This window comes from Panthera leo, chromosome D3 (genome assembly GCF_018350215.1).
Source record: "Panthera leo isolate Ple1 chromosome D3, P.leo_Ple1_pat1.1, whole genome shotgun sequence".
Lineage (NCBI taxonomy): Eukaryota > Metazoa > Chordata > Mammalia > Carnivora > Felidae > Panthera > Panthera leo.
This window is the reverse complement of record NC_056690.1, coordinates 61,409,693-61,430,497: the sequence shown is the minus strand read 5'-3', so window position 1 is coordinate 61,430,497 and position 20,805 is coordinate 61,409,693. Positions and strand designations below refer to the sequence as shown.

General features: G+C 34.4%; 1 protein-coding gene and 1 pseudogene across 1 annotated transcript in view; both read left to right on the top strand.

Annotated features, from left to right (window-relative positions):
* Nucleotides 1–20,805, top strand: part of LOC122203135 — a 723,308-nt gene that overhangs the window by 47,651 nt on the left and 654,852 nt on the right. The gene's annotated exons all lie outside the window — the stretch shown is intronic.
* Nucleotides 9,348–9,835, top strand: LOC122203972 (annotated as a pseudogene).

Genomic DNA, 20,805 nt, shown 5'->3' with positions numbered 1-20,805 from the left:
CTACAATTTGAAGGAATTGTGCCCATGTCCATTTTCTGGCTGGGATATTGTAGTATGACTATGCATGATGGCACCAAGGGAGGTACTGGGTAAAAGGTATACAGGATTTCTCTTCATTACTTCTTATACCTAACCGTGGTTACCATTATCTCAAAATATAAAAGTTGAAATAAAATATAAAGATGGCTTCAAAACATATCAACGGGTCTTGAAGAAATTCCAAGTAAGCCATGTAAAATTTTGGACCTAATTTAGGGAGCAAAATGGTTCAGGTGTTGCTGCACAGTGGTTTGCATGTTGCAGGAGGGCAATGCAAGGACCAAACCCATCTCAAGTTCATGTAGAGGTTTTGGAGCAACAGACTCCTGCCTTGGAGTCTCCGTACTTTCAACTCAAAGACAAGTTATTATGCTTGTCTTGTGGGTTGTTCTCTCTTAAAGACTTTGTCTGAGTCCACACATATCAGATTATCTGGATCAACCCCGATCATCTTGCTGCAGACTGGGTTGACAAACTTCATTTTTATGTGAATCCACTATATTTTCTAACTATCAGGCATATTAAGTTTTCCGTCCTTTTCTATCCCCAAGCAGGGGTGGGTGGGCAAGTTTCCTGCTGTGAAATAGAGCATGTTTTTCCCAATTGTTAAGCAGCTCTTTTGCATGTTCCTATATAGACCAGCAATGACTCATTGCCTTCCCTCTCTCATTGCAAAAATGGGGCCTGGGAGATTTGTACATACATCCCAAATGTTACATATTAGAATTGATTACACCAACACAACTATTAAGCTTTAAAAGGCATAATGTTTTAAGCCTGCTCAACTAAAATACTATAGTCTATGCACAATCAAACCTCTCTGAGGGGATTAGGCAGAAACCATTTTAATTTATCCATCCTGGAGTGTGGTACTAACAGCGCTGCAAAGAAACTGCTGAGTGAGCACTTGTTTACCCATCAGCAGAAGAGTCGCCTTGCTTTGGAAAAATAGCCCTGTGTTTTGCTCATCCTGTACACTTAAAAAATGGGAGGCCCTCCTCTAATCATGCTCCCAATTGACTCTTGCTGACATGTGCTTAAGGTTTTAGAGAACTTGTGTTTTTGATTCATGTGTCTTCTTCCTTTGTCTGTTTCAGAGCTTCCTTTAGACAAGAGGCCTTCTACTATAGATCTGTGTAACCTCAGCAGGGTTCTATGGCAGGCCCTAAATCAGCTTATCAATACTAAGTTACTTCTATGAATATGAATACCTAGTATCATTTTTGATTGGACACAGAAACCTTTTTGAAAGTGTATTGCAAAAAGTGACCTATAATTGAATAGGAACTCCCTCTGATGTGCACATTTAATAAGGCCATTTTTTAAGTGCCATTAGCTAAAACAATGCTGAGTGTGACTATGCCTTCTAAATTAATATTATTCTTCTGGATCCCTGCAGTGATTGAGGCAACATTTTGAGAATAGGCCACAGGTCCCTAAGAACCTTTAAGGAGGATGTCACATATCACACATAATAGTCTGCCGATCTTTCTTAAAAACTCAAAAAGTAAGGCAAAAGATGTATGAAATCTGCACTGTTAAAATATTTGTAGAGCTATTTGAATGGGATAGTAAGTTATTCGTAATATGGAGTCTTCTAAGGAATATGGCAGAAATTTGAGTCTTCATTCTTGTAGCAGGATTTTTGCTAAATTAGGTAACATTTGACTTGAATACTTACTATTCTCTGTGCCTTTTTGCTCCTTTCAAGTGCTTAACTATACCCTACTATACCCTCTGTGGCAGGCAATATCCTGTCCCTCAGTCACCCTGCCTCATTTCTACGTGGGAGAGTGCAGATTTTGTTTTCTTGTGTGTCTAGATACAGTCACCCTTTCCAACTCTACGGTATTCATCATGATTGGCTTACATTATGACTCAGTGCTCTTCAACACTGATCTATTCCCTGAAACATCTCCAATAATGTTCCTTCTAGGTTAAACATTATAAGGTTTCCATTATAAGGTTAAACATTGTCTATGCTACTATCAGACTTGGACGTTTTATTGTGGCACAGTCACATCCATTCGCTTATGTATTTTCCATATCTGCTTTTACACTATAAGGACAGAGCTAAATAGTTGTGACAGAGACCATGTTACTAGCTCATCCTTTGCAGAAAATGCAGAAAAGTTGCCAAGCCCTGCTATAGAGAGAGCCGTGACTCAAGTTCTCAAGCCATCATTGTTAGGTTGAATTAACTGAGCAGAACCATTGCTAGTGCAGCTAAGCTCTACTGAGATGAAAGAGAAATATTTAGTTTAATTTAGTTTTAAGTTTTAAGAGTGGTTTAAAATGAGAAAACTTTTGACATTTAACTTATTTAGAAGTCTAGAATTAGAGGTTATCAGGACTGATGAAATGCTGAAAGGAATTCTGCATTATTGTTACAGCTCAAAAATATCATTATAGATCTTCTGTCTTGCCTTCCATAGGTCTGCTCTGTCATGGTAAGCTTGCAGCCTCGCTCTTATGCCCACCATTCATGAACCTAAGATAGTAGGAAAATCTGAGACAACACATCGTCACAGAGCCAGATTTGGGGACATAATATAAATATATTTCTCTTCATTCTTTTTTTTTTGGGGGGGGGGATAGACTTTTCTCAGAAGCCTATCAGTAATCTTTCCCTTAAGTCCCACTGGTTAGGCTTCAAATTCCTTCATTTTCTTCTACCTTAAACATTAAAAAGAAAACATGGGAGCTATGTGAAGAAATTTCAAATTGTAAGCAATTTTCTTTATTTTTGGGAAAAAAAAAGAAATGAGAGGAAACTAAAAGATAGCAACGCCTCCAGTATTGTGTGTGATGCATCATATATGAACTTCCACATTTTCATCTGACAAAAGTCATGACATCACACAGGAGAAGTATGTTCTGACCATAGCTTCTAGAAGTGCAGGTGGGACTGTCCGTAGGTATTCATAGAACTTCTCAACAGGAATCCTAAGGGAGAGTGTTATGGCTAGTTCTCTACATCCATGGCTGAAACTATGGTGAATTTTAGAAAAGTGTTTCAGAAATGTGTATATTTTTTGCATTCTAAAATATCCCTCAAACCAGATACCAACCCTACATTCTCTCACTGAAGGATATCTTGAAGGATATTGATTATTCTACCAGTAAAATTTTATACCATGACTGTAGATTCTCAGAAGTATTCATATTTAATGGGATTTTCCACTTTTTTATTATTCTGAATAGATGTCCAAATCCAGCAAGTGTCTTTTAACAATTATATCTGTCCAGATAAGCATGTGTAAATGCCATATTCATTTCAGGCTTGTTCTTCACTGGACCTCTACTTGCCAGGGACAACAGGAAAATGTGTTCAATGGTTGTCAAATGACAATAAATAAAGTTGGTCTTTCTTCAAATGGTCATTTATAAATCCTCTAGTACACCTGTATTTTTGAGCTGTGATAATTATTTTAACACTTTCATTTTACAAGACTATTCAGAGGCCTAGGAAAAAATATTACCTATCTTAAAGACATGGAGAAAAGACTTCTAGAATTAATTTATGCATATTTTAATTTAGCTTATGATATTTTTATATTGGGCCTATGGTCAAGATAGAGCAAAGGAGTATGAACAATTTTATTTTGAAAGTCATTAAAAATCTCAGTTGATAAAAAGCTTTTGATGAATTTTGCTTTAAATATAACTAAACTAAGCAATATGGATAATTATATGTAACTCATAGAGTGAATTTTCTAAGAGAAAAAATAAATATTTGTGATTATATACCATACATACACATGCATACACACACAGAAACTTGTATATATTGTAATACTTTTTAAATGTATAATTTTGATTACTTTTTAAAGAAAGCAATTTTATTTCAATAAGACCTACAATTGAGGGGGAATTAGGATGTGTAATTTTCTTAAGATTCTTTTTCAAGTTTTGATATTAGTTAGGATTATACTGATCAAACAAAATGAAAGATAATTTCTTTCTTCATATCATAAGAAAGTTTGTGAGTAATAGTATTATTTCTTCCTTAAATGCTTTGTTGAATTCCCCAGTAAGATAATCTGGGCTGGTGTTTTCTTTGAGGGACATTTTAAATTACAGATCTGGTTTCTCTAATAGGTATAAGACTTCAAATTTTCTATTTCTTTTTCTATTGAATTTGGAAATTTTTGTATCCCAAGGAATTGTCTGTTTTATAGAAGTTGTTAAATGTATCCAGACAAAGTGAAATAAGTCAGGCAGAGAAAGACAGGTACCATATGGTTTCACTCATATGTGGATCCTGAGAAACTTAACAGAAGACCAGGGGGGAGGGAAAGGGGAGAAAAAAAAGGTAGAGAGGGAGGGAGCCAAACCATAAGAGACTCTTAAAAACTGAGAATAAACTGAGGGTTGATGGGGGGGTGGGGGGTGGGAGGGAGGGGAGGGTGGGTGATGAGTATTCAGGAGGGCACCTGTTGGAATGAGCACTGGGTGTTGTATGGAAACCAATTTGACAATAAATTTCATATTTAAAACGACAACAACAACAACAAAAAGAATAATCATTTAAAAAAATCAAATTACACCTTATTTGCTAGATGTATATTTTAATATAGAGCAACAAGTAAAATTTCTATTTTGTGCTAAAGAAAAGAAAAGAAAAGAAAAGAAAAGAAAATTCTCATTGCTCCTCCCCGGCAACTTTAGTCAAAGAAACTCTAAACAGCAAATAAAATCTATAACCACTCTGCAAAGCTGTCAGTGACCTTGAACAGGACACACAGATAAGAGATAAGAATCTGAAAATCAGTGGAACTAAACTGAGAATTGACAAAGAGCTGGCAGGAAGACTTTGGCCTTGGACCAAGAAGAACAGACCAGAGCTCTGAATTAAGGGCTGTGGACGAAATAGAATTTACTACCTAGGTGAGCTTGTAGCAGAAAAAGAAGCGGGCGGGGGGGTGAGGTATTTACTTGGGTGGGAGAGGAAACAATAGGCTAACACTGTTAGCTTTTTGCTTCTGTGCCTATACTTCACTAACTTAAATGCAGCATTGTTCACATCAGTCAGAGAAGTGAACCTCAAAACACTCAGTGTTAAATTTTTTGAACCCTGTGGCATGAAGGGGTTATCTCTTTATTTTATTGTTGTAGTCATATGACGAGGAAAATAAGTTTTCACTGGAAAACAAATTCAGTTGTGAGTACCCACTAACTCAAAAAAAAAAAAAAAGCCACTTTGGTTTGAAATGAAATAATTCAATCACAAGCAGTTCCTGTTCCTTGACAGGTCAATTTGATTTGCCCCTCAGCCTGACAGTAGGGCTGTGACTGAAGAGGACACATTTCCAGCAGAGTACCTGAAGCGCTAAAATATCCTACACTTCATAACACTGAAAGGAAATTTGACCAACCGGGAAAGATGCCCTATTGGCAACTTTACAAAGTTCTTGGGAGAAAAAGCAAACCTATATGTTTGTTCTTTGAATACTTTATGCAAATGTGTTGATGTATATGCACATGTTGGTGGGAAAATAAATGCAAAAAGATGGAAGTTCCAACGAATGAATATGTTGAATTGCTAAAAGCAACATATTGCAACTTATGTTCTGAGAGCTCTTTGCTCACCATGAAATCCCCAAGCTGAATATATTCAGAAGAAATGCAATAAGGTATGGAATAGTTCCAGGTTCAGATGTGAACACAGATACAAACACAGTGAACGCCGGAATGTGTATTTGATGCTGTTGTGCAATGTTGAGAAAATAAATTGGATGTTGTTCATGTTGCTAATGCAAAAACAGAATGAATGCTAAAATGAAGTTATCTGCTGATTTTGGAATCTCATTTATCCCCTGCTGATTCATATCATCTGTTTTGGTTATACACATGATGCAAACATTCGTTTTGCGAAATCCCACTCCTAAGTCTTCAACAACTTTACTCCAGCTTTCGAAAATTAGCACTAGTTCAAATACCAGGAGAATAAAGTAATTGATTTCAAGCTGGTTAAAAATGAATTTTCTGGGCTTGATGCTCTGTGGAAATAAAAATTGGGGGTAAATTGTTCTTTAAAAAAAGAGAAAGATGCTTTCTATACATAGTAGGTGTACCAAAATATTTTTGAGAGGAAAAAAAAATTTTGTCCCTCTCCTAAAGAAGCTTAAAATAAAGTTGGAAGAGACAAGGACTGTATGTTTTGTATACCATTAGACTAAACTACAAAACCACACCAAATAACAATCACAACACAAAGCAGTACATATTTAGGTGTCAGGTTAGTAATGATCAATTGGTCTAGGAATTTAAAGAAGGGAGAGTGTCATGGATTGGGTTTTATGGTGAATGTTCTTGAAGGATTTTTCTGGTCAAGCATTGAATGAAAACATAAGAAAAAAACATGACTAAGCTATGTATATGAGGAAAGTCATTTCTGTCGGTGGTTTTGTGTTTACTATTTAAATATAGAATTCTAGGCTTTGGAGAAATTCTAGAATACAGATTAAAGTTGGCTGCTTGAAGATATTTACACTCTCCTTTTGCCTACTATATCCAATTAGTTGAAATGTAGCCCACTTCTTTTATTCTTGAATTTTACAATAAATTGATCATTTGATAGAATTAAATGAATCTTTTCTTATAAAAAATATACTCACTCTACAATTAGGTTGAGAGAATTCATGCTGCTGTGATGGTTGGCTTAGATAGCCTTTAATTTTATGGCATTTTTGAGTCTGCAAATTTAGTTATTTAACACATTTGTATTTTTTTAATTGATTCGAATATTTCACTGAGTTTTACTAGTAAAAAATCTCTCTCTTGTAAGCCAGAGAATGGTAAATGGAGCTTAGTGTGGCAAAAAAGGTGTCAGAATTGACTGACAATTTGAAGAAGCCAGGTACATTTTTTTCAGGAAATCACATTTGATTAGTTTGTGCCTATTGTTTATACCTCAAGACATAATATCTGTAAAGACTATCTCTGTGACAATTGAGTGTTGGTTAAGCAATCATCCATGTAATGTTTAACATCCAGGTAATTTTCAATCTCTGAATATGTTCTCACAAACAGAACACCAAGACTTGTCACTATGGCAGACTGAACTGATATAAGAAACCTCCCTTTTCCTACTCCAAACACAAGTTCTGAATATGGCAAAGGGATCCCAAGTGGATACAGGGGTCTGAATGAGATTAGAATGGGGAAATTAAACCTGACATACATTTAAGAAGTGAGATCTTTATACTCCTAAGGGTCCTGAGGAAAAGCCTAAGGTCATATATTGAATGGATAAGAACTGAGTTCCCTGAATCATGGTGCAAACACAAAGGTCTGTATGCCACCTTTTTTGTTTTTTGTTTTTGTTTTGTTTTTTGTTTTCATTCACCCATTGGACAAATAATGATTGAGGGTCTACTGTGTGTTAGAAACTGGTAGGATAACAGTGAAAAAAAGGGAAGAAAGCAAAACGTTGTGTGCCTTGCATTGTGTATGGAGGGGAGGGGAAAAATAATGTAAGGGAGTATACATTAGATTGTAGTAGATGATGTGGAAAAATTAACAGGTAAGAGATATAAGGAATATGGTATTTCTGCAAGTCTAAATGGAGTCATTTGAGAAGTGTTTACTAAAAAAAATGTCTTTGAGTAAAGACTGGAAGGAGACAAGTCAAGACCTGAAAGACATATCCATGCATATGCCCATGCAGGTGAAACCACAATTACAAAAGCCCTCAGTCAGGAAAATACAAGAACAGTAAAGTGACCATTATGGTTGTAATATTGCAAGAAAATACAAGGAAATTGTAAAGTTGAGTGTTAATGAGTGGCCAGATTCAATGGATACTTTTAAGGGAGGTAGGGGTGAAAAGTGAGAAGTTTAATTCTGTGGTAATCATCCAAACAAGAGATGATGGTGTATTAGATCAGACTGGTAACAAAGAGGTGATAAGAATAGCCTGGCTATTACTTTAAGGTGAGGTCACTAGTATTTGCTGACAGATTGTGTGTGTGTGTGAGATGGTTAGAAAAAAGTCAAAGATGATACCAAAATTTTTGCTTTGATAGTGGAAGGATGAAGTCATTAGTTGACATGAGGAATATTGTGGAGAATGCCATTTTTGTTAGAAAAATCAGAACTCAGTCAAAGGATATGCTAAGGTTAAGATGGCTATTAGAAAACTAAGTAGCTGTCAGGTAGACAGTTAGATACATGAGTCTGAATTTGATGGGAGATGTCTGGGTTAAAGATGTAAATTGGGAAATCATCAGTGTATAGATAATATTTAAAGCCACCAGACAGGATGAAATCACTAAGGAAATAAGTATAGATGGATTCATGGTTATTAAATCACGTTCTTGAAAGACTGTATCTCCTGTCCCAGGATTGGCTGAAAAATAGATGCCCGGGGCTGTGAGTAGGAAAAGATTCGTGCATTTACAATTAGAAAACCAAACCCGCTTCAGGTGAGAGGGTAGGATCTGAATCCATACTACTGACCTTAGCACAAAGCTTGCGTTGATAAGTTAATAAGAAACTTGGCCCACTTTAGTGTAACTCATAAGTGTCTAGGGAGAGAAAGTAAGCTATGCAGCATAAAAGGCTTCTGGATGTCAGACTTATGAGTCTCCATACAACAGTGTTCCTACCAAAGATGACCTAGCTGTCAGAAACCACAATACGATATCAACAAGTACTTTAAAAAAAAAGACAAAATGTACTCACAAAGAGCAACATTAAATAGAGCATTTTATGAAAATAAATGCCATATTCTTCAAAAAATTGAAGAAGATGATTTTTAAAATAAACTGGTAGTGGATTACACATACATAAAGCAAGGCATAGTATATTAAAAGATAGATTTGAGGGTATCCATAATGCATCTCAGAAAGGTAAAGAGAATGAATACATGAGGAAGAGATTAAGAGATGTAGAGAATGGAATAAAAAGGGCCAACTTAAATTTAATGACGACTAAAGGACAGAATGAGGAAAATGAAGTGATAAAAGGATAATGGCAGGCAGTTTTCCAGAATTTAAGAAAGTTATAAGTCTTCAACTTGAAGGAGAATCCTAGTGTCTTAAGAAGTATAAACAAAAATAAATCCACTCTTGGGGCGCCTGGGTGGCTCAGTCAGTGAAGCATCCAGTTTCGTCTCAAGTCAGCTCAGAGCCTGGAGCCTGCTGCAGTTTCTGTGTCTCCCTCTCTCTCTGCCCATCCCCCATTAGTGCTTTGTCTCTCTCTCTCTGTCTCAAAAATGAATATACATACATACATACATACATACATACACACACACACATACATAAATTCGCTCTGTTGCTGATGCCTCTGGTGCTGACAGGATGGGCAAGTGTCACGGTCTTCATATTGCCTAGAAACTCGGTAGCCACTGACAAGATCAGAGGTGGCATGGCTAACAGCACAAGAAGGCCCACTTAAGGCGCAGCTCTGAAGCCAAACTCTTTTGGAGGCGCTTCTTAGGCAAAGGGAATTACTGTGGTGGAAAAAAGTAGGAGTAGAAGCCAACCAGCCACATTCTGCCATCAGAAAGTGTGGCAGGTCCAGCTGATCAAGAATGGCAAGCAAAAAAAAAGTCACGACCATTTTAGCCAATGATGACTGTTTGAATTTTATTGAGGAAAATGATGAAGTTCTGGTTGTTGGATTTGGTCTCAAAGGTCATGCTGTTGGTGATGTTCCCAGGGTTTGCTTTAAGATTGTCAAAGTAGCCAGTGTCTTGCTTTTGGCCTCATACAAAGGCAAGAAGGAAACCAAGATCCTAAGTTTTGATGGTGAAAATACGACAATAATAAATTTTCATATGCCATAAAAATAAAAAAATATACACCTAAACTCATAATGGTGAAATTAGAAAAACATCCAAGATAAAGTGAATGTCTTAAATGTAACCAAAGAAGATTTAATGAGAAAAATAACTGCTCAGGGCTAATAGTTGGACTGAACTTAGACTTCAAAAGCAATGGTATCTGAGAACAAACTGAGGGTTGATGGGGGGTGGGAGGGAGGGCAGGGTGGGAGGGAGGACAGGGTGGGTGATGGGTATTGAGGAGGGCACCTTTTGGGATGAGCACTGGGTGTTGTATGGAAACCAATTTGACAGTAAATTTCATATATTAAAAAAAAAAAAAAATTAAAAAAAAAAAAAAAGCAATGGTATATGTAAGAAGAAAATAAAATTATATAGTCAAGAAACTGAGAGAAAGCATTGCCAATCCAGAATGACATAGGTGGTTACACTATCATTCAGGAGTGAAAGGGAAATAAAAACATTCTCAGGAGAAGGCAGAATCAGTTTTATCATACATAGACCTTCCCTGAAAATCTAATAAAGATTCTACTTTACATTTTTGCATTTGTATTTTTCTTTTCAGTACAAAGACTTTAAATCTAAATAGGTATTGCCCTATAGAGAAGAGAAAGTGGAAGAGAGAAGGAAACAAAACTACTCTGATATTTATATATTTTGGATGCATTTGGTTTCAAGAAACAAATCTGAAATGGTTTCAATTGTTATAAACATGACTAATAGAAATCAAGAGGTAAAGTAGGCTCTTGGTTAGTAAGTCAGTGGCTAAGTGATATTAGCAAGGGCCCAATATATTGTTGTGACTTCAGGTGTGACCTGAATTTGCAAGTTAACTTTGGAGCTATAAATTAACTGTAGCAGTTCCATAAATGATATACAGGAATAACCAGTCTCACAGGAATAAATGGATCTATTCTGTGCTTGCTTATTAGGGAAAAAAAAAAAACACAAAAAATGTTGTGAGGATAAATTTTCGAGAAGCCCCGGGTAGACTTCCCTTATGATCCATTGACCAAGATTAGAGCACATTCCCATTACCAAACCTGGAGGGGAGAAAGGAGCTATTTATAATTTGCATAGACTTATTCACTGGGGGAAGATTTGATGTTGAGGAATTAGTCACAAGGAAGAGAGAGGGATCAGGTAGGAAGTGTAGAAATCTAAGGCCTTATCTCCCTCCAGAGGAGGATGAACAAAGTGATATATTTATTTGTATTTAGTTTTGATATAACCAGGTAAATAGTTAACCTCCAAAAGCTGGTGAGTAACTTTAAGAACAGGAATAACATACAAAAACTTACCAAAAGCAGAGAGTGTTACAATAAAAATAAAATAATCTACTGGGGAAGAGTTTATAATCACAAATAAAGAATATAGTTTCAAAGTCCAGAAAGCAACTGATAGGGTTAGCATAGATGTATCACCTGAAAATCCATGCCCATTTATATTTTTCTCAAGCAAATGCAATAATTATGCTACTAAATGCCTTTAACCCTCTCTGTTGTGTCCCTTCTGGTTTGAAGCTTGGTACAAGAGCCAGGGGAACCAAATATCTGTAAATGTCTGGCTTAACAGAAGTGGCTAGTTTTCCTAGTGCAAACACTTCCTAAATAGAAATGTCCACAGCATACAAAGTCAGAGGTCTATCAAGAATTTTTTTCCTTTACTTTGTCAGGGCAAATTCTAGGTACAACAGCCATAAAAGTTCCATGCCCAGTAGAGATAAATAATCAAGAGCCATTTTGTGGTTATATATTTTGTATCACAACATCTCTCTCTTTGGAGAAAGGAACTAACATGAATGGTTTTCAGGGAACTGACCAAAGTTTCTGGTGTATCTATACTACTACATGCTAAATTGTTTACTGGGCTCCAGTCTTGTCAATCACTAGGAGAAGTTGTTCGGGAACTAAAATGGCTTATTAGATAAGACCCTTAAATTAAGTGAGAGGGCTGGGGTTTCCAGGAAAATCGAATCAGGATAAAGACTTTTAGGATTTGTATTTAGATATAAGAGAACTGACAGGTAGATTAGCATGTGAGATCAGGAGTAAAATATGGAGGGAAAGCCTAGTATGTGAAAAGAACATGAATATTGCTGTCAAACCCACCTAAATGGAATTCTGACTCTGCCATTTACCAGCTATTTGACTTTCAGCAAGTTGTAATTTAACTGTTTTGAAAACATTTCTTCATCTGTAAAATCAGGGTTTTTGAGAAGAGTAGAAAATTATTTTTAAGTGTCTTTTAGATATTAGATATTTAGATATCTTGTTGAGTACAGTTATTAATAAACAGATGTCACTTAATATATTCCTTTCATATTTCTCATGTAATCTACTTTTTCAGAATTATAAGCCCATAAAACAATAAGAAAACTTTAAACTGGAATAATTGTGTCTAATTCTGCTTTCCTACCTTCCCAATGTTTAATTAGGTTCTCTGACTTTGTTTTGCCATATATAAAGTATATACTTGGAATAGGTAATTCAGACTACCTCTTTCAATTCTAAATTTATGAGGACTAGTTTTAGGCATAGGTGAAATAGAAGCTCACTTGAATGAGACCGGTGATGATCAAAGTGCCAGAAATTCTTCCATAAAGAAGTCATCTTTGCATTAACAGCCCTATTTTGGCTTCTTTGAATATACAGACATAAGTAGAAAATTGTGCACTTTAGTCTTTCATCCTAAATTGTGAAAGAGTCTGTCATCTTCTCTCCTAGCAGCCTCAAGTGCATAAGAAATATCACAGGACTAGAAGGAATTAAGGGGACACAGAAGAAGCAGATGATGTCAAGGGCCGTCTGCTGCATTAATATTTTGCTGATGGCCAGCTTGAATGATAAGATATAACCCAATCAGGTCTCAAGGGAAGCAGCTTTGCAAATGGAGGTTGAAAAACAACTTGGTGTTACAGCAGTAGAAACCCACATACTAATTTCTGGATCTCGGATTTCTGTATGCACAACAGTTAAATGCATTTCCAACCTTGTTACCAAGACTTTTGCAGAAACAAATAATTGATGTGTCTGACATGTTACAGCATGGAGGCAGGAAGTCTAATTAAATAAATGTGTTCAATAGCAGGTATATCTATTAGTCAGTGATACAAGTGTCAGCAGGTTGATGAATGTATAAATTTTTCATAAAGCATTTGAATGTCTCCCTGACAGTCATTTGTCCCTAGATGTACATAGTTATCCATGCTTGGATATGAGATTAAGGCATATCAGAAAAAGTCTTTTGTTTTTATTGTGAAATGTAACACATACTGAAAGGGTATAAAACATAAAGTTATAGCTTAATAGTTTATTATGAAGCAAACATAAGTAGGTCAAGAAATGCAAAGTTTCCATCACTCCAGAAGCCCCCACGTGACTTTCCGAGAGCAAATATTTCTGAGTTGTTCTCCCTTTCCTTAAAGTAAAGCTAAAGATGATTTTGATCTTCCTGGTATTGTTTCCTTGTTTTCTTTTAGAGTTCTCTATTGTTGGTATCCACCTGTAAACTCTCTAGGTTACTTTTTCCTGGTTTATTACAGATATCTGCATTGATTTATGTCACTATAGCTTGTTCACGTTTGCTTTATGGTATTCCATTGTTTGACTATACCACAATCTGTGCATTCAGTCTTCTAATGTGGACATGGAGTTCTTTGGGCTATTTCAAACTCTTAGGAATATTTTGTATATGGCTGCTGGTATGCATGTACACATATTTTAGGGGGAATATACATAAGAATGTTATGTTCTATTTACTATTTATCATTTGTTATATGTGTATGTTTAACAGAGTATTGCTAAGAGTTTCCCAGTGTTTGTAAAACTTAAATGCCCAGAAACAGAATATAAGACATACTAAAGGTTAATGATTGCCAACACTTCATATCTCAATCTGTTTCATTTTAGTCTTTCTGTTGGGTACTGATTTCATTTTTGTGATTACTAGTGAGGCTTAGCACCTTTTCATGTGCTTTTTGGTTCTTTGGAGATCTTCTTGTTGTGAAGGATTGTTACCTACACATTTTTAAGACAAGATTGGATATCTTTTCCTTCTTGAATTATAGAAGTTTCTCTGTGTCCCTCTCATTTATCTCTATCATATGTTTTATATATATATAATTTCAATATCATGTGATCCGTTTGTTGGTTTTATGTGTAGCAGAATCTTCTACTCTTCAGCCTGCTTTTTATTTTCTCACTAGTGTTCCTTTGATGAAAAATGTCCTTAATTATTTTTAGTGTTTTTATAACTTGTTTAGGAATTTTTTTTTTCTGTATTACCTTCTGGAAGCACTATTTTATTTTATTTTTTAATTTTGAGTGTTTACATTGAATTCTACAATTCACTTGGAATTAATTTTTGTTTCATTGTAAGGCAGAGATTAAATTTCATTGTGTACCAAATAGAAAATCAATTGTCCAAACATCATTAACAACAATTACCTATATTTCTTTTTTTTACTCCCTAGAGTTTCACTTTGTCACTAATCAAGTGTCCTTGTAAATATGGGTTTATTTCTGGCCCATTGCTATATTAGAATATCCTTACATTAATCATATTCTTCTAGTTACCTACCTATACAATCTGACTTGATTTCAGGGGAGTAAGTCCTACTTTATATCTCATCTTCAAGAGTTTCTTGGCTATTCTTGGTTCTTGCATTTCCATATGACTATTAATACCAGATTTCATGCTGCATAAAATATAGTTTGGGATTTTGTGTGAGATGCCAGTTAATCTAAAGATCAGTTTGAGAGAATTAACATCTTTACAATATTGTATCTATTAACTCATCTACATGGCATATCTTTCAGTGTATTTGATCTCTTTATTTATATCAATAATTTCTACTTTTCTGCTTAGATTTCATACATAAATATACATGAATATTAATACGATTATATGTGTATTCCTATATACTATGTTATAAATCTTATATTTTGAGAAAAGATGTTTGGTTGTTACTGAATAGAAAAACATTGGGTTTTTTATATTAACTATATTAAACAACTTTGTTGAAATTTTTACAGTTAATTCTAATAATTTGTAGATTCTTTTGGAGTTTTTGTCCACAACCATATTATTCATAAAAATGACAATTTCAGTTATATTTTTCCAGTATTCTTTTTATTGCTTTATCTTGGATTACTCATCTAGGTAGGAACCTCAGCATAATTTGGAATGAAGGTAGCGATAATATGTATTCCTGTACCATTTCTAATATCAGGAGAAAAGGTTTTAATCTATTACCAGCTAGCATGAAATTTGTTTTTTAATTTGACACCTGATAGCAGATAAAGGAATTAGGATAAGACATTTTATAGGTAGATATTGAATTTTATTAAATACATTTCTGTAACTATTATTATGATAATACATACTTTCTCCTTTAACCTGTTAAATGTGAATTTTGATTAAATTTTAAATATCAAACCATCCTTGCATTCATAAAATAAACATAACTTGTTTATTACTTAATTTTCTTCTTTATTTTTATAGTAAGTCTGTTAATACTTTGTTTAGGATTTTTACCTCTATATTTATGTGGGAAATTGGCCTACAGTTTTCTTCATTCTTATGAAGCTTAGGATTTGTGCTTTGATAGGCTCATAAAATAAGCCATAGAGTTTTCATTTTGTTTTTCTTTTTTTCTTATAGATTCTGTGAAAGCCAGGTATTATTTCTTTCTCAAATATTTAGTGGAATTTGCTGATGGGTCTCTTCAGTTTTGTAGTTTTAATTATGAAAATTTTTCTATTTATTAATTCAATTTAATTAACAGTTACCAACTTTCTATTTCTTCTTGGATCAGGTTTATAAGTTATACTTTTCTAAAAACATGTCCATTTACCTATGTTTTCTAATTATTGTACTTATGTGTCAGATACATAATCATGACTGGTGCTGTTTATTTATATTCTTGGATCAGATCAGATATTTGAGAAGGTTACTAATCTTATCAGTATTTTCAAGTAATAAATTGTTGGCATTGTAGATAATGGATACACAGATAGAAAAAAATACTATCCTTACTTTTATTATTTTCTTCATTCTATCTTGTTGGGTTTATTTTGCTTTTCTTTTTCAAATTTTGTAGATGCTTGACTTGTGATATTTTAGTTTCTTTTCCATGTAAACAGTTAAGGTTATAGATGTTCACGTAAGCACCACTTTTGTGGCTTCCCACATTTTTTTTATGTAGCATTTTCTGTTGTCATTAGTTTAAGATATTTCCTAAATTGACTTGTAATTTCTTTATTGTCTCATGAATTATTTAAAAGAATATTCCTTAATTTTAAACATATATTTTTTCAATATAATCTTTTGGTTTTTTTTCTAGCCTGTATGCCTCATAGCAAGTTGATCACACGTAATTTATTAAGAATAATTGTTTGGTCAGTATATAATAATTTTTGTAAACTTCATGACTGCTAGAAAAAGATGGAAATGTATTTGTTGGGATCTCTTTTCTATATATGTGACCAATCATATTTATCTAATCTTCTACATTTTTACTTAATGGTGTTTTGACTTTTAGATGTATATGACTCTGAAATGTGTGCTTAAATCTCTCACTGTGATTGTGGACTTGATTATTTCTGTAATAGTTTTATCAATTTTGTTTGAACTTTTTGAGGCCATGACATCTGACACAAACAAATTTAGATTCTATCTTCCTGTTGAAGTGATGCTTCCATTTCATTTTTTTCTCTTAAAGCTTATTTTCTCTGATATTAATATAATTTTGCCAGATTTCTTTTATGTGGTGTTTGCATTGTATATTTTTCCCTACACTTTTGATAGTTATATTTTAAATGTGTGCCCTATAAATATATAGGGTTTTTTCTGACAGTATTTGTCTTTTAACTGGATTAGTTGATTCATTTACATTTAATATTATTGATGATAAATCCTGGTTTAAATCTATCGTCCTGTTAGAGACAACTAAAAAAATTTTTTTTTCTGAAAATTCAAAATTACCAAAGACCTAACAGATAGTAAAAATTTTTCACGCCAAGATCTCATGGAATACTGAAATTGAGACGACTAATCTTGGCATTTAAAAATGTTTTGCCGTAAGGATATTTCCCCACTCTACGGTCTTTCTCTTTAAGGGTCACAAATAACTGAGAAATTTCATGACAAATAGTGTTTATATTTGAGCCTCAAGAGAATTGCCCAAATAGTGGTTTAAATCTGATTTTCCTAGATTTACAAACTTCATTAAGTTAATCCCTGTGTAGAGGCCCAAATGCAGAACACTTTTAGGATATTATAGAGAAATTGGGTGTAAGCTACTGGACAGGGAAGAAACCACTGCTCTTGACACAATTATAACTCTAAGAGACAGTGACTGATTTGGGAAGAATAAAAAAGTCTTATTTAAAAAAATGTATATTATATAGGATCATTATTAACTTTGATTTTCCATATTCTAAAGTCTGATCTGTGAAATGACAAAGGTTTTTAAGAACACAAAGTTTTATAAATATAAGTATGGCATGTCTTCTACACTTTGGAAAATTTCATACAGCAAAACTTAATTTATAACATTGTATTTTCCCATACCATTTTTTTCTATGAAAGTTGTTGAAAAAATTGTCAGAGGATGACAAGGAAAGTTGCAAAGGAAATGGGTGTCCTGGGAAATGGTAAAACAAGAGAAAGACAAGGGGAAGAGGAGAAAAAGTAAATGAAGGTTATAAAAGATAAGCAAAATTAAAGGAATAATATTCTTTATCCTTTACCCTCAAAATCTATTCATATGTTTTCAAATTTGAAGGGGAAGCGTTAAAATTTTCTGTAACAAAAGCTAGATTATTAGGACACTTTGTGGTGCCTTCTCTGAGTGTCCCCTGTCTCCCAGTTGTGCTGCCCACCCCAAGGTTCCTGCCATGTGGATGGGCTTGGAATTTAACAAAATCTGCATTAGATGGAGATTGTACTAAACACACACTAGAATATAAGAACCAGAGGGACTAGTCAAGCATAAACTCAAAGCAAAAGATTAGTTTTAATACTAGAAAGACCAAGTCCAAACACAATTTTTCCTGAGTCAAGATTGAGGCTATAGAAGTAGTTTATTTCATATATTTATGGGATCAGACAGGAATAGTTTCAGATGGAGGAAGGTGACTTATAAGGTGATTGTTGCAAATATCACTGCGTTTTTGCTGCCTGCATTATTGGTGGCAAAAGTAAAAACCAAAGGGCATTTAAGGCTTCTGTTGTTAAAGACATTTAATATGATTGCTTCCTCTAAAGCATTTGTTTTTTTTTCTAACATGCTATTTTAGCACTAGTCTAATTGCTAAAATTAGAAACTTGGCCTTCTAAATGTCAAATTATGTGAAAACATATGGAATAAAACAAGTCTGGAAGGGATGAGAGAATGGAAAAGAAGATCGATGCAACAACTTCATTCTCATCTTTAAAAGTTTTTGTTTTATCCTCTCTCTCAAATGCCTGCACATATACCTCTACCTCTACACCTTGCCCTTAACTCTTCTGTGCTCACAGAAATCTCTTTTATAAAAGATAACTTAAGATCTATAAAGTCATATATGCCATTTTCAAGCTGCAACAGTCTTTTTTTAAATAAAATCTTTCACTTTTATTCAAATGAAATCTGTCATATACCATCTTGCATATGTCATCTCTCTACATCACGTTTCCCCTGTGAGTATTACTAACTTTAATATAATTGTTAATTTTAATGTAATTTGTGCCAATAGGTTTTTAGTACATGCTAATTGATTGGCCAGCATGATAGTTCTAGCTTTGATGATTCTCTTAATATCGATAATGACAAAAGCTGAAATGATGACATGGAGGAAATTAAAAAAAAATTTTATGTTTATTTATTTTTAAGAGAGAGACAGAGCATGAGTTGGGGAGAGGCAGAGAGAGAGGGAGACACAGAATCTGAAGCTGGCTCCAGGCTCCGAGCTGTCAACACAGAGACCGATGTGGGGCTTGAACCCATGAACCATGAGACCATGACCTGAGCCAAAGTGGGACACTTAACTGACTGAGCCACCCAGGTGCCCCATGGAGGAAATTTTTGAATCTACAAATCTGAAAGGTGGCATTGCAGTTATAAGGTTTACTACACAGTGAATCATTAAAGGTCAACTCAAGAAAACCAACTGAAAGTTTACCCTCCACTTGCTCCTTTGTGTTCATAATTGTTAACAGTGGAAGGTCTGTGATATCTAGGAGAGGTAGAGATAAGGATTATATGAAGCCTGTTACAATAAAGTTAGGTTATTTTTTCCTTTGGGTACTACAAAACGTTGTTCTTTTATAGAATTGAAGCTCTCTGGCTTTTCTGTAAGTGTCCTGGGAAGCCTCTATTCCCCAAACAGAATCAGTAGTTTCCATATCAATGTGAAAAAAAAATTTTTTTTACACTCTTGTAATTTTCTTCTCAACCATTCCCACATGCACCAACACTGTCTCCACTGCTTCCCTTAGGAGATTGTATTCTTTTAAAGAATTGCTTGGCCCATGAATGCATATTATCTCTTATCTTGAAATATGCCAATAAAAAAGCAAATTATATTTGTTCTCTAAGATGTTTGCTACAAACCATGACTGATTAGTGTTATATGTGACATCCACAAGAACAGTAATCAAGGTTATGTTAGCATTGATTTTTACAGAGGTGAAGTCTCTTTGATGTATTACTCCATCAACACCTGCAATGACAAAATTTGCACATGAAATTAATCCCAATTAATTATACTGTTTGTAGATAGCACTGGCTCTTTTATGTTACAAAATAAATATTAATTTAGTGACTTTTTTTCACCTTGTGAGGCTTATTTAGTTAAGGGAGGGAGCCGCTATTGATCAGTATCCTGAAATATAAAATAAAGGTTAGACAATTGAAACGGTCTGGAAAACTAATCTAGCCAATTGGGAGCAACTCAAGTCTTAAGGCACTGAAGCACTATTTTATTTTCATCTTTACTACTTTAGCTTTGAATTCAGGTTTCTAAAGTAAAAATACTCAATACTATATGACCTATATTGAATATTGACTTTTACCCACACATGAATTTATTATACTTCTTCACATACCTACTGGCTTGGCCACTGTGTTTAATGGCCTTGATCAAATTCTTCTATAATGGGAAAAAAGAAAATTTCTTGAACCACATAATGGCAAGCAGAACTGAGTAGTGGCATTTGTTGAGGGCCTTTTCTGTGGTTTCTTCAGTCTTTTTAAAAAACTTCTGTAAAAACTGGGCTCGTGAAGTCAGATAGCTCCTTTATGTTCTCAGAATGATGGAAGAGCATTTCAAAATCATATTTCTAAGAAAACTGAAGTTTATTCTTTAATTCTTAATAGTTATTTTAAATATATGTAGACATTAAAACAAAACATCCTTACATTGCACACATCTCTGATCATACTATTGATGGGGGCTAGGGGAGCTATTTTTTGTATGTGTCATAATTATATGTGTAAACATTTTATTGTGCTTTAGAACAGGAGTGTTTCTGAAATCATTTTCTTGCTAAATGGCCTCAGCAGTCTTCATCTTTCCCACACTTTTATTGGCCTCTCAGGGTTTAAAGCTCCTATTTATAGATTCTAATATATTGACTAATTTCACATTCAACTAATTCACAGAGATAGGATCTTCCATACTTTACAATAACTTATTTATTTATTTATCTATTTATCTATCTATTTAATTTTTTTAAGAGAGGAGAGGGATGGGGAAAGGGGCTAAGGGAAGGAGAGAGAGAGAGAGAGAAAGAGAGAGAGAGAGAGAGAGAGAGAGAGAGAGAGAAAGAGAGAGAGAGAGAGAGAGAGAGAGAGAGAGAGAGAGAGAGAGAATCCTAAGCAGGCTGCACATCCAGCACAGAGCTCAAGACCTGATGCAGGGCTCAATCCTACCATCCTGGGATCATGACCTGAGCTGAAATCAAGGGTAGGATGCTCCACTGACTGA